The 12,514-nt window shown below is 38.7% G+C and overlaps 1 protein-coding gene across 4 annotated transcripts in view; it reads right to left on the bottom strand.

Annotated features, from left to right (window-relative positions):
* The window catches only part of Kdm4c (lysine demethylase 4C), a 354,968-nt gene that overhangs the window by 215,757 nt on the left and 126,697 nt on the right, over positions 1-12,514 (bottom strand). The gene's annotated exons all lie outside the window — the stretch shown is intronic.

Genomic DNA, 12,514 nt, shown 5'->3' with positions numbered 1-12,514 from the left:
AGTGAACTAGGCCACTAGACAAAAAATGAATTTCCTTAGGCAGCACAGAATGCAACCCAACCCCTGCTGAGATCCTAAAGGGAGGTATAGCCATCCCCTATCTAGAGATTGTGAATTTTGAAGAAATTAATATGCAAATTAACTAATTTCTTATGGAATCCCAGTTTACTCTAAACACTGTGTGAAAGAACTGGGCCAGATAGCCTAAGTCCCAATTTGTCATTTTAGGGCCAGGGTTATAGCTCAGGGACATGGCACCTGCCTGGTAAGCACAAGATCATGAGTTTGATTACCAGTACAAAAAATAAAAAATATACTTGGTCATTTTAAATTCACAGAGCCGCCACCTGTGACAAGTGACCCCTAAACAATCAATTCCTGTACCCTACTTGCATCTAAGTACTTTGAAATTAAAAGTCCATGCAGATATCCCATTTGGGACCCCTCCTAGAAATCCAGGAACAATTTTTCTTCTTATTGCCAATAAAATTTTCCTAATCTCCTCTTCCTTTGGTTCCCAATTTCATTCTGTGACATCTGTAGCACCGTGAACTAGGAACATACAGTAACAGGATCACAGGTATCAGAACTCTCTGAGATGCTTGTTGCAAAATATAGGTGCAGAGGTGTGGGAACCAGCTTCTGCATCTATGCAAGCTGTTTGTGTATTCTTTATGTGCATTAAGCTAAAAGAACTGCCAAATTAAGGGTTATCATCTTTTTGCAACAGAACATTGATTGCTGAAGAGGTATAAGGGATTATGCTTGAGGATCATTTCAAACAAAATTTTAAATACCTGCCTCTAAATTCAATACTTGCTTTATTTTTTAGGCATTTGCTGTATTAGATTCTCAATAAAAATAATAATTTTCAAAACAAAAACATTCTATAACAATTTACAAAAAGAACATTGCTGACAATGCAGTAAAATGTTAGCGGGATGGGTCAAAAGGTATTTCATGGATGTGAAAATTCAAAATACATATCCCAGTAACCTACTTGTGGTACCCTGGAATATCTCCGTTGGTGCCTAAATATGACCTGTAGCAGAACCCCTAATTTGCTGACTCTGAAAAATCAGACTTTACTAAGAGTCCTGGGAGATACAGACACTTAGCCTAGCACCAAGGAGAATGTTTCTCCTCTGACAAACTGAAACCAATTAAGTCAAATGCATCACATTGATCCAATTAACCAGGAAGACTTCAAATGAAACTAATATCCCAAAGACCCTCAGGACTCATCAACAGTGAGTAACATCCTTCAGGGGCTAATAAAATTAATGACATTTCAGTAATGAGACTCTTATGAGCCATAAAAGAAAGAAGTGGCAGAGGGTTGTAGAAATCAAGTCTATTTTAATCTTCCAAAACTTAAGAAAACATTGGAAAGAAAACCTCTACAATTTCTTCAAAATAGAGTCACAACGAACTTTTGGTTATTCTTCTTGGCCCTGCTTGCATACCTAAAGAAGCAGAAGCCCACTGCACCTGAGTTTTAGAGCTGACTGAGGAGCCAACTGACTGAGCAGGTACTAATAGGCTCCAGTTTCGTCCTCTGTAAGACAGGGCTCCTAAAGAACTTAAGACTGCATGTAAAGTTCCTGGGCCAGGGATTGGGGCATGGTAGCATTTGACCAAAAAACTAGCCTCTGAACCTTAATTTCTTCCTTGTTTAATAATCTGTACGCTCTGCCTTCCTACTAAATTATTGCTGTCTTCCTCTAAAAAAAGTCAATGCATACTGCCTTGTGAAAAGGAACGCATAACACTCAAGTGTTAGCTATTATTAACCTGGAAATGGAAGAATAAATACAATTAAAGGAGGACTGACACTAGGACTGGTAAATAAATAGTAGAAGGGCACTTAGACTCTTTAAGTAAGTTCAAGTCTCTTTCATTCCTTCAATATTTATTGAGCAAAAGGCTAGAGTTAAGCATTTGTCTTCAATGACCTACAAAAGATATAAGACATAGGCAAACACAAGAAAGAAAAGCTTAAGCCCTATAATTAAGGCAAAGATAACTGGAGATTTCATAGTACAGAGAGATTACTTCTGGCTATGGGTGAGGAGATAAATCACATAAGAGGAAGCAGCTGGAATGGCCTTGAAGTAAAGTTTGGATAAAGAACAAATTCCAGTCACAAGTAAGACAAAGCAAGCGGGTGATCAGCACAAGTGCAAGGTGCAAGATAAATAACTCAGTTTTGCTAATGAACAAGGGCCTGGGTACTGCTATGACAGTAGATACGGGAATCAATAAGCTGTAAAGGATCCTGAACCCAGATCTAAAGAAGACTTGGACTGCTGGCAGCTGAGATTCTTTGCTTACCATCTTTCTATAGAGGAACTTTAGAATGAACTGGGCATTAGCAGAATAACCTGACATTAAGGGAGGAAAACTAGAACTGGGCATGGTGGTACATGACTATAATCCCAGCACTCGGGAGTCTGAGGGACTGAAGTAGTTCAAGACCAGACTGAACTACGTGGTGAGACTCTGTCTCAAAGAGGGGCAGAGTGGACAACTAGAGCAAAAGAGCAGCTATCAACCTCTAAGTTTATTTTAAAAAGACCCAAGTCGTAGCTTCCTTTAACAACTGAGTGATGCTACTATTAGAAAAAAGCATAATGCAGATGAGTGATGTGATAACTACATTCTAGAATAATGATAAAACATCTAATGCCTGTTTTGAAAAAAACTGTCTACAATTTGTGTAACCACATGGAAGTAGAACTCACAGATCTCAATCAGTCAGCACCTATTGTACTTCAGCTCTGTTCTGGAGCAGACACACAAACACAAACAAGGCACATTTTAAACGCCTGCTGAAATGGGTATTGCCTGCTAGATAGGGAAGATGAACTACCACATGGACAACTTAAAGACAGGCAAGAGGGCTAAAGAGAGAGAGAAAAGGGCAAAGGACAGGGTTCTAGGAGCCCATAATATTTCAGGGTCTAATAATACAGGCTGTAAAACAGCCAGAAAGTTGAAAGAACACAGGTCAACATAGTGCTATGAGAAGAGAGAAGGTGCGCGAGGATGAAGAAGTGAGGACCTGAATAAAAGGAGAAGAGGCTCTGGCTCCTAGATAGGACCCAAAAATTACTTTGCTAGAAGTTGCATATATTGAATTGGAAACATTATAAAGAATGAATGAGAAGTGAGTAAATACTGAGTGCAGCAACTCTGTGAAGAGTATGAGGGGATTGGTGCCAAGAACAGAACATTTTCAAAAGGAAAAGGTGGAGTGGGACGGAGGGGCGGAATCCCATCCCAGTCTGGGGGAACTCTCTTCCCAGCCTGGGGACCAGCCCACAGTTTCCTGCCGGGACCAGTGAGTGGGGACAAGGCATGGAATCCCGTCCCAGCGTGGCAGAACTCTCTCCCTCGCCTGGGGGCCAGGCCTCAGCTTCCTGCCAGAAACAGTGAGTCCGGCCGAGCCGCGGAACCCAGTGCAGAACCCCGTCCCAGCCTGGCGGTCCTCTCTCCCTCGCCTGGAACAACACTTGAAGCTCGAAAATATAGGAAAATGACAAAAGGAAAGACCAAAATGCAATCTCAAACATCCAGCCCATCCCAGGAAAGCCTAGGAGCCATGTGCATAGAAGAAAATACATGCCACATACCTGAAATACCTGAAATAATAGTAACTGAAATAAAGAAGCAACTCTGGGAAGCCTTAAAGGAATTCAAAATAGAAATAATCTCTCAGGTAAAAGAAGAACTGATAAAAGAAATGAAGGAGATGCTGAACATATCTAAAGAAGACACAGTTAAAAACTTGGAACTAAACAAAAAGATAGAATTCCTGGATGAACAATATAAGAAACAAACAGAACATATAAAGCAGATGCAAAGAGATACACAGGAAATCAAAAACTCCATTGAAAGCTGTAAAAACCGCCTCAATGTATGTGAAGATAGAATCTCAGACCTCAAAGACAAGATTGCAACCAGTGAACAGGAAAGAAAAGATCTTTAAAAATAACAAAAGGAAAAGGTGGTGCCATGCTGCTGAGGAAAGGCTCAAGGAAATGATAAAAAAAAAAAGCTGACCTGGGTTTTCATTCAATAATTAAAACAGTGTTAGTGGAGTATTTAGAAAAACAAAATGACAAGAGAGCCTTGAGGCAGAGCAAGGAAATGGCACACTGCTAGAAGTGACCTAACAAGTTTGAAGCATCTAACAAAGTGGGATTCAAGTCAGAGAACCTCACACATTTGGAGAGTTGTTTTGTGGGTTGAAAGAAGTGGCACATTCCTGTGACTCCCAGAGCAGAACTGAGAACACTCTGTGTGCTGCTCTCAGGAAGCCTCCACACAGCAACTGGATGGTTGCCTCTGAGGAATGGTTCTTGTTTGGGAGGCAAGTCCTAGCATCTTGTTTTCTAACTAATTCATCTATTATCAATTCCATTATCATCACAGGTCAAATTGGTGGGGGCGGGGGGACTTATTAATTATTAACACGAAGTTTATTTTCTCCTGGAAACTGATGAATAGCTTGTAAGGGATTTACCAAAAGTTATTCTACTAATCTAATAATAATTAAGATAAATAATATCTATACATTCAGTTGAAACCTCCAATCATACTACCATGTTTATGAATAAAAATACATAATAATCAAGGAGTGGCAATGCAATTGAGGATGACTAGATCATCTGAACTAGATTTCCTCTGCTAAACAACAAATTTTAAGTCCCTATAATAATTTCACATTTCTGAACAATTCTCTAGTTCATGTATGTGATAAACACACTTCAAAGTTTTGGGTATGTTTTTTCCAGCACCAGTCTTTGTTCACAATAAAGTATAAAAGACAACAAAGATGAAGATCTAAAGCTACAACCTGAAAGATTCTGTGGTTCTCACTTGAGAAAGAAAAATCATTTTTATATTGAAACTGTTTCTATACTCCACACATGAGATAGTTTTGATTATGGAAAAACCTGAATTTGGATATAAATTCTTATCAGAACAAAAAAATGCCAATGTTTTCACATTCACCTAATTTTCCCCTCTTTTTTTGGTGGGAGGGGGAGGGTCGGGGGGTTACTGAGAATCAAGTTCAGGACTTCTGCTGTTACCAGGCAGGTGCTGCGCCACTGAGCTATATCCCCAGCCCACATTTTTATTTTGATCCTATTTTTGCTAATTATCCCTCAATAAATGTTTGTCTACATGTTTAAACATACAAACATTTTACATGGGCTTAGTTCTCACATAAACACGATTTATAGATATTCTCAGATAAGCAACGAGAAAATAGAAGTTCAAAGACTGGGTGGACCTGTTCCAAGGTCACATAAAGATTAGGGCTACCTTGTTCTGGCAAGGCTGGTATTCCCCATTACTACCAAAACTGCCTCTCACAGCTGAAGCCTTTAACCTCAAGAAAGGCTTTCTGAAGGACAAACCAACTGCCTAACGTCCAACTGCCTAAAGTGAAGCCACACTGCCCATACAAGATATCTCTGATCACCCAACTTTACAGTTCATGACTATTCCAGGGCCGGGGATATACTCAGTGGCACAAGCACCGCCTAGAAAGCCCAAGGGCCTGAGTTCAAGTCCCAATACAAAAAAACCAAAAACTATTTCTGAAATCTACTCTGATAACCCACAGAAAGAGAATTAGAACACCTAAAGGAGCCATCAGCATACTACGACAATGGCCGCTAAACTCACTAGCCCAGGCTAAGCTGCAGCTCAAGACTAAAATCAGACCGTACTTTTTCACATTCCAATACCTTTTGCAAGAAGTTATAGCATATCATTTCAAGCTAGTGCAAAACCAAACCTAAAGCACAATTTTGAACACATGAATCACAATTAAAAAAACTAGGCTTAAGTAACTCACATGTTAGTTGAGACAATGAAAAAGTAACTAATGACCCACTGTAAACGCTCCATTAATAAAAACATAAGTACTCATAGCAGTATCTTTCCAAAACAGATAGATACTGGTGAGCCGCCCATGGTGAACAGTCCAGAACTGTTTTAGAAGTGGGCTTCACCATGGCAAATTTGAGCAAGCCAGTTCAGTTTATAAGTGCTATATTTCCCATACTGAATTTTTGTATAGTAGTCACATCCTCCTACGCTTCTCTAATCACAATGAGCCCATCATACGCTCTTCTTCAGTGCTCATGTGAGAGTCACCAAAAGAGACAAGAGAATGTTGACGTGAGATCACCAACCCCACTAAGCCACAGTTTGGGAATCCTCAAAAAGAGTTTAAAAGAGTGACAACTGCTGCTCGGGATGCTGAGGCAGAAAGTCTATAGGTTCCAGTTCAAAGGATTGCAGGTTTGGGACCAGCATGGGAAACTCAGTGATAGCTTATCTTAAAATAAAAATACAAAGGGCTGAGGTAATTATCAGTGTTAGAATGCACCATTACCAAACAAAACAAGACAACTCTTAATCTAGATCTCAAAATACAGCAAGCTTTAAAATGGGATTTTGAATCTTCAAAGAAAGCATTTATAAAATTAAATTTTAAAAAGAGTAATGCTCCCTTGAATTTTCACTGTTCTACTTCATTTCAGAATTTCAGCAGTAGAATGCCTGAGAGACACTAGACTCAAAACATCAACATTTTGACTTTGGTACCAAAACTACTTTTAAGAAGAACCAAAAGCCAGGAATGGTGAGGCACACCTGTAATCCCAGCACTGCAGAGAGTGAGGTAGGAGGACTGACATGAGTTTAAAGCCAGCCTGCACTGCATAATTTCAAAACCTGTCTCAAAAAAATAATTTAATAGAAGAAAGTAAAAGAATCAGTAACAGAATACATTAGAAGTGTGCTGTGATCAACAAAATTCTCTATTACCTCCTAGTATTAATTAAAAATATAGTAGACAACCTATCTTTTTTCATATTAATAGCAAAGTTAAAGTCAGAGACTAAAGTATAAAGTTATTATAGACACGAAGAACTGAGTACCAAGAAGTGAAGGGCTGGTTCCTCATTTATACCTTGCTTTCTCGTAATAACTACATGAGAATTCTTTCAAGATTTAAAATACCTTGTCTGATTCAAATGCTACCTATTTGATAATAAATGCTCCATCGTATGACTATAATCTTGGTCTCTAAGGGGAGGGCAAGGGAACAAAACACACAATACAGAATAAAAACATTAACTCTCATAGGCTCTACCAAATAGGTATGTATAAAACAGACAGATTTAAAGGGAAGAAAATTCATACCTGAGGACACTCTAAAGGATCTGATAAAACAAGAAATGAGATTTACTCAAAACTTACCCTATGATATTGTCTTTTAAATTAATATAGAACCATCAGTTAGAAAATAAATCTAATATGCCCTTCAATTCTGTAACTAATGCACAGTTCAAGTGACTTGACTAGAAAGGGACCTTAACAAGCATCACATCTCTCATTTCTAGCTGAGCTTCCATTATTTCTGAAAGTGAAAAAATCTTAAGGATATTTTTAATTTCATCACATCAGGAAATACTGAAAAGGCTGTTTGTTGCAGATGTTAGTTGATAGTTTACAAGAATTCAACTTCTTTTAATGGAAACTGTAACTGTACTTAAGCATAAGACTGTATCCCTGAAATAGTGAGAGAGTAGCAGGTTACCCACAATGATAACTATGACGGCCCGTCCACATGGCCTGGACGCTGGCACATGGCACTCTTTCAAGGCAGAGGACATTTGGAAAAGATTAGTGTTCCTTCTTTTTTAAAAAGTATAGGTAGGCAATGGAAAGAAATTCACAGAAAATTATCGTGGTCTATTAAAAGTATGCTTTTAGGGAAAACTAAAGTCTGCATGCATCATTCTGCTATTATAATTATTGATTTATTCATTTAGTAAGCAATAGAACAAAATAAACAGCTCTATAAAATGTTGGTGTTTCAGAGAAGTAAGAATTAATAAAAATAAAATTTAGCAATATTTGGGTCACTAGTGATTTGGGGGCGGGGGGTAGCTCTAATGGAGGAAAGGCCAAAACCTGTGTTACCTAAACAGAATATTTTTAAAAGATGAAAAGAAGAGGCCAGGCATGATGGCACACATCCTTAGTCTCAGCATTTGTGAGGCAGAGGCAAGAGGATGCCTGTGAATTACACAGCAAGTCTGATTCACATAGTGAGACTCTGTCTCAAAAATAATAAAGTTAAAATAGTGAACATACATAATTCTTTTCTTTAATTTTGGGTAGTTTTGGGGCTTGGGGTTTTGTTTTGTTTTGTTTTGTTTGTTGTTTTTTTGTTTGTTTTGGGGTTTTGATAAAGATAAGGTCTTTTTATATACATAGCCCACGCTATTCCCAAGCCCACATCAATCTTCCTGCCTCTGCCTTCCTAGTGCTAGAATTACAGGAGTGGGCCACCAAGTCCAGTTCTACACTTCTTTTTTAGAGCACATTTCTAAAAGGAGAAGGAAAAAAAGGGGTGTTACAGGTAGAGGGGCACGCTGATGAGACTGCTCCGAAGAAAAAAAACTGATGATGCCCAAGAAAAAGTGGAGATGGCAAGACAACGTTTTTGAAGGTGCATGAGAAGCCGATGTCAAGAATACAAGTGGCCTCATTCAGAAGCATAAACAATTCATCCAGGGTAACAGCAGGGCAACAGCCTGGAGAGCAAAGGGCATGGGCAGGGGAGCTGCTGGGCATAAATGAGCTGGTTGGAATTGTAGAAGTTCTCTGTTTTCTGAGAAATGACAAGCAAGACCATTCTCACAATGAAAATGGAGACAGGAAAAACAAGGAGAGCTGTAGACTGGAAGAAAGCAGCTGGACTACAAGGCATCTCTTAGTTATTTTCTCATTGCTCAGACAAAATACCCAACAGCCACAGTTTAAAAAAGAGAAGTTTATTTTGGCTCACAGTTCATAGAGGTTTCAGTTCACAGTCAGCTAATTCTAAGGAAGACAATCACTATAGAATGAAGATGGAGACAAGAAAAGACAGGAGAGCTAGCAGACCAGAGAAATATAGCTAGACTACTAAGCATTATGATCAAAATCTTGGATTTGGGAAGAAACAGAACGGTCCCCCAGCACAGCCAGCTGCACAGGACCAAGCAAGAACATCATAGAAACAGCTTGAGTTCTGCCAGGGGTATATGGCAAGACAGGCAAGGGCTGGATTACAAAGCAAAAGCGTGGTGAGACAGTGTAAAAAGTACAATCAGTGGATTTGAGTTCCTGCTGGGCTCCAAGTGGTGCTACAGCTGGGATGTGCAGAGAATGAGCTGAAATGACAGAGAATATAGAGAATGTAGAGATGATGTACATATTAAGGTCACAAGCTTGAGTGGGCAAGCACCACCTTTCCCAGCCTCCCTTCACAGTCCTCCCACAGCCCTTCACCTCATGCTGAATCACCTGCCTTCTCCAACTCATTCCAGCCAGAAAAAGCAATTAATACCAGTGTAAACAAAGTTTGGCCCTCAACTCTTGCATTTAAAAAAAAAATCCTTGAGCAACTACTGAATCTTCCAGTCTCCCACTGCACAGACAGTTACTGTGAAGTCTGATCCTCCTAAGGTTTCCTAGTAAACCCCTTGCATGACTGCATCTTAGTAATCTTAGAGGTTGGGATGTGAGTAAATGGCTCTTTCCATTGTACCTCACATCATTTCCCCAAAATTAGAAAGAAAGAAATCAAAGGAACTGAGATAGGAATAAGGACTGGAACAAATCAACCAATCTGGCAAAATCTATCCAGGCTATGGAGAACACAGGATCCGGTATGACTCTGCAGCTCCTGAGCACTGTACGTAGAGCAAATCAGAAAAGTACTATTTTCAATTCTTCATTTAGAACTGTTGGGAAGCCAAGCAAGTCTTTGATAGGGCAGTTTAAATATAACACACAGCCAACTGCCAAAACAACTGCTTCCACCTTTAAGCTGCTAGTTTCTTTCTTCCAGACCCACTTTCCAAAAACCAATACTTATGAAACTCCATCTACTCTTCACTTCATCAGATATCAGATCTTCACAACATTTTTCAAGCCCATGCCATCCCAGAGCTAAATTCTCCCTATCTTGTATTTCCAGACCGCCTTGCACCTATATAGCAGTATTAATCAGGGATAAAAGCAGGCTTTGTGAGCTTGACACATCCAGCAAAAGTTCTTCATGACCACAACCTGTCCCATCAGCTCTATCAACAGACAGCTTGCAAAGAAAGCTTCAAGAGTTTAATTAGCTCACTCTTGTTTCTTCAAACTACGTGTTTAATACAAACTCACCAAGATTAACATACATGGTTGCACCACTCAAGGAAACAAGAAAATAAGGACCAGACTCCATGACGACAAATTTTTCCCAAGATTGTTGTTCTCTGTTTTGGGAGTTTATAATAATCAAATCTGGCCAAAAGAATTGAAAAATGCCAAATATAATTAGGACAGTGATTTCTTAATGATAAGACAGCAACAGTTATTTTCTGTCTTTTGAATAGAAAAGGAATTTAATCCCCAACCTTAAAGTGACAAACATCTCCAAATGCTCATCACAGTGGTAGTCAACAACACAGTGAGCATGACTGCTTTACAGGAAGATCAACTTCTTTTGTTTTCTCTTCATTTACCTGCAACCCGCTAATGTCTTCCCAGGAAAGTGTGTACCGCTAAAAAAAATGCTTGCAGGTAGCTGAGAGAACAGCCACCTCATATAATGTGCTTCTTCTTCAAACACTACGTGTACTTTTCTTTTAAGACTTATATTACAAAAATAAAATCAAGTATGCTGCATTCTAACCAATTAACAAGATCAAGCATCTCTGAAGCAGTAAAAAAAGGTTTATATATTTTCTCAGTTAAAAAGGATCCCAAACAAGCATGGTGTACACACCAGTAATGCTGCCAGATACTCAAAGACTAAGGCAGGAGAAACTAAATTTGAGGCCAACCTAGACAACTTAGCAAGCAAGATCTTTTCTCAAAACTACAAAATAAATAAAAAGACTGAAATATAGCTCACCACTCCTTGGATTTAGTTCACTGTACCACCAAAGCGGGGAGAGGTAGAAAACTCAGTCATTCTGGAACTTTTTAATATGTTAATTTTGATAACAAAGCCAAATTAAAAATCTCAAATTTGTGCTCCATTCCTGGAAATTTATCTACCAACAATCCTAGAAACTCAAAAACAAAATAGATATCCAAATCAAAACCAGAATATCACAGTTTTTTCAAGCAGCTATCATTGAAATATCTCAGATTAACTTAGAAATTTATGGCTCACAATTCTGGACTCTCAGTGTACAGAGAAAGGATGAAGAAAGAAGATCTATCCTTTGGTATAGGTAGCAATCTAATGCACATGTTGGAATCCTTATTACCTAATGGCTCCCTAAAAGCTCCACCTATCCATGGTATTTTGCTTTCATGTGTAAGTGCACTTCATGAGTTAGCCCAATAACTCTATGACAGTGCGGTGAACCTATGGCATGCACATTATTGTACTTTTCTTTTAAGACAAAAGATACTAATGTAGAGTTGTTTTTTCTAAACTAAACCTCAGTATTTTGGTTTAATTGTAGTGTTGGCACCTTGCAATAAATAAATGAGTTTTGGGGGGCAGTTCACAACTTGGTCTCCAAAGGGTTCACCATCACTGCTCTATAACCTCATTATAATTACTGAATTTACCAAAAGTACATTAGAACTCTGTTTATGACTTGTATCCAGATGTCCCCCCAAAACTTAAGTGGTCACAGATGGGGCTTTTTTGGAGGTAGCAGGATCTAAGGTGTGTGATGCTGGGATTAAGGATGTAATGCTGGGGTTCATGGTGCAATGCTAGGATTAAGGGTGCCCTGGGTGTGAATGCTACCTTCACTAAGGGCAGGTACGCTGGACAGAATATATGGGGCAGGACAAGGGCTGCTGTTGTCACTTACTGCTCCTACTTCACAGCTTTGCTGTCTTCTACCAGCCATGAACTGTTTCTCTGCCATGGCCCTCTGCCAACCCACCCTGACTTAGGGCTAGCCATGAACTGAAATCTCCACAAACTTAAGAGCTACAATAAACTTCTTCTCCTTTAACTTTGGGGGTTATTTTGTTTCAGCAACAAAAAGTGACTAAAACCCATACCATAAGGGTATTAAATGGATAGTAAGTGATTTATTCTGTTATAAATGTTAAGATAATATTTTTTTAAGTTTGGAAAATAAGAAATTTGTATATTATAAACAAAGAACAATCTTAGACTCTGAGCTGTAAACAAAGAGAACAAAATTCCAGTGGAGAAGCAGAAAGTGTGTTTGTTCCTAAGCGCACTTACACCTTAACCCTTAATTTATCACCTGTATGCAAGTATGCACACCTGTATGCAAGTACTACATTAATAATGTTTCTAAATGATAATATATAAACCATCAGAAACTCTAACATCAGTATACCTGCGAAGTAAATATACTCTTATTTTTAAAAGTAAATGTCTAAATTTTCATCAGCACTTTTTTATTCTGCTTATATGTATTATCACTTTTATTTAATGAATTAA

This window comes from Cavia porcellus, unplaced genomic scaffold (assembly GCF_034190915.1).
Source record: "Cavia porcellus strain 051 isolate PalLab524CR breed Dunkin Hartley unplaced genomic scaffold, mCavPor4.1 scaffold_1, whole genome shotgun sequence".
NCBI classification, from domain to species: domain Eukaryota; kingdom Metazoa; phylum Chordata; class Mammalia; order Rodentia; family Caviidae; genus Cavia; species Cavia porcellus.
The sequence above is the reverse complement of the archived record's forward strand: the minus strand, read 5'-3'. Positions and strand labels throughout refer to the sequence as shown.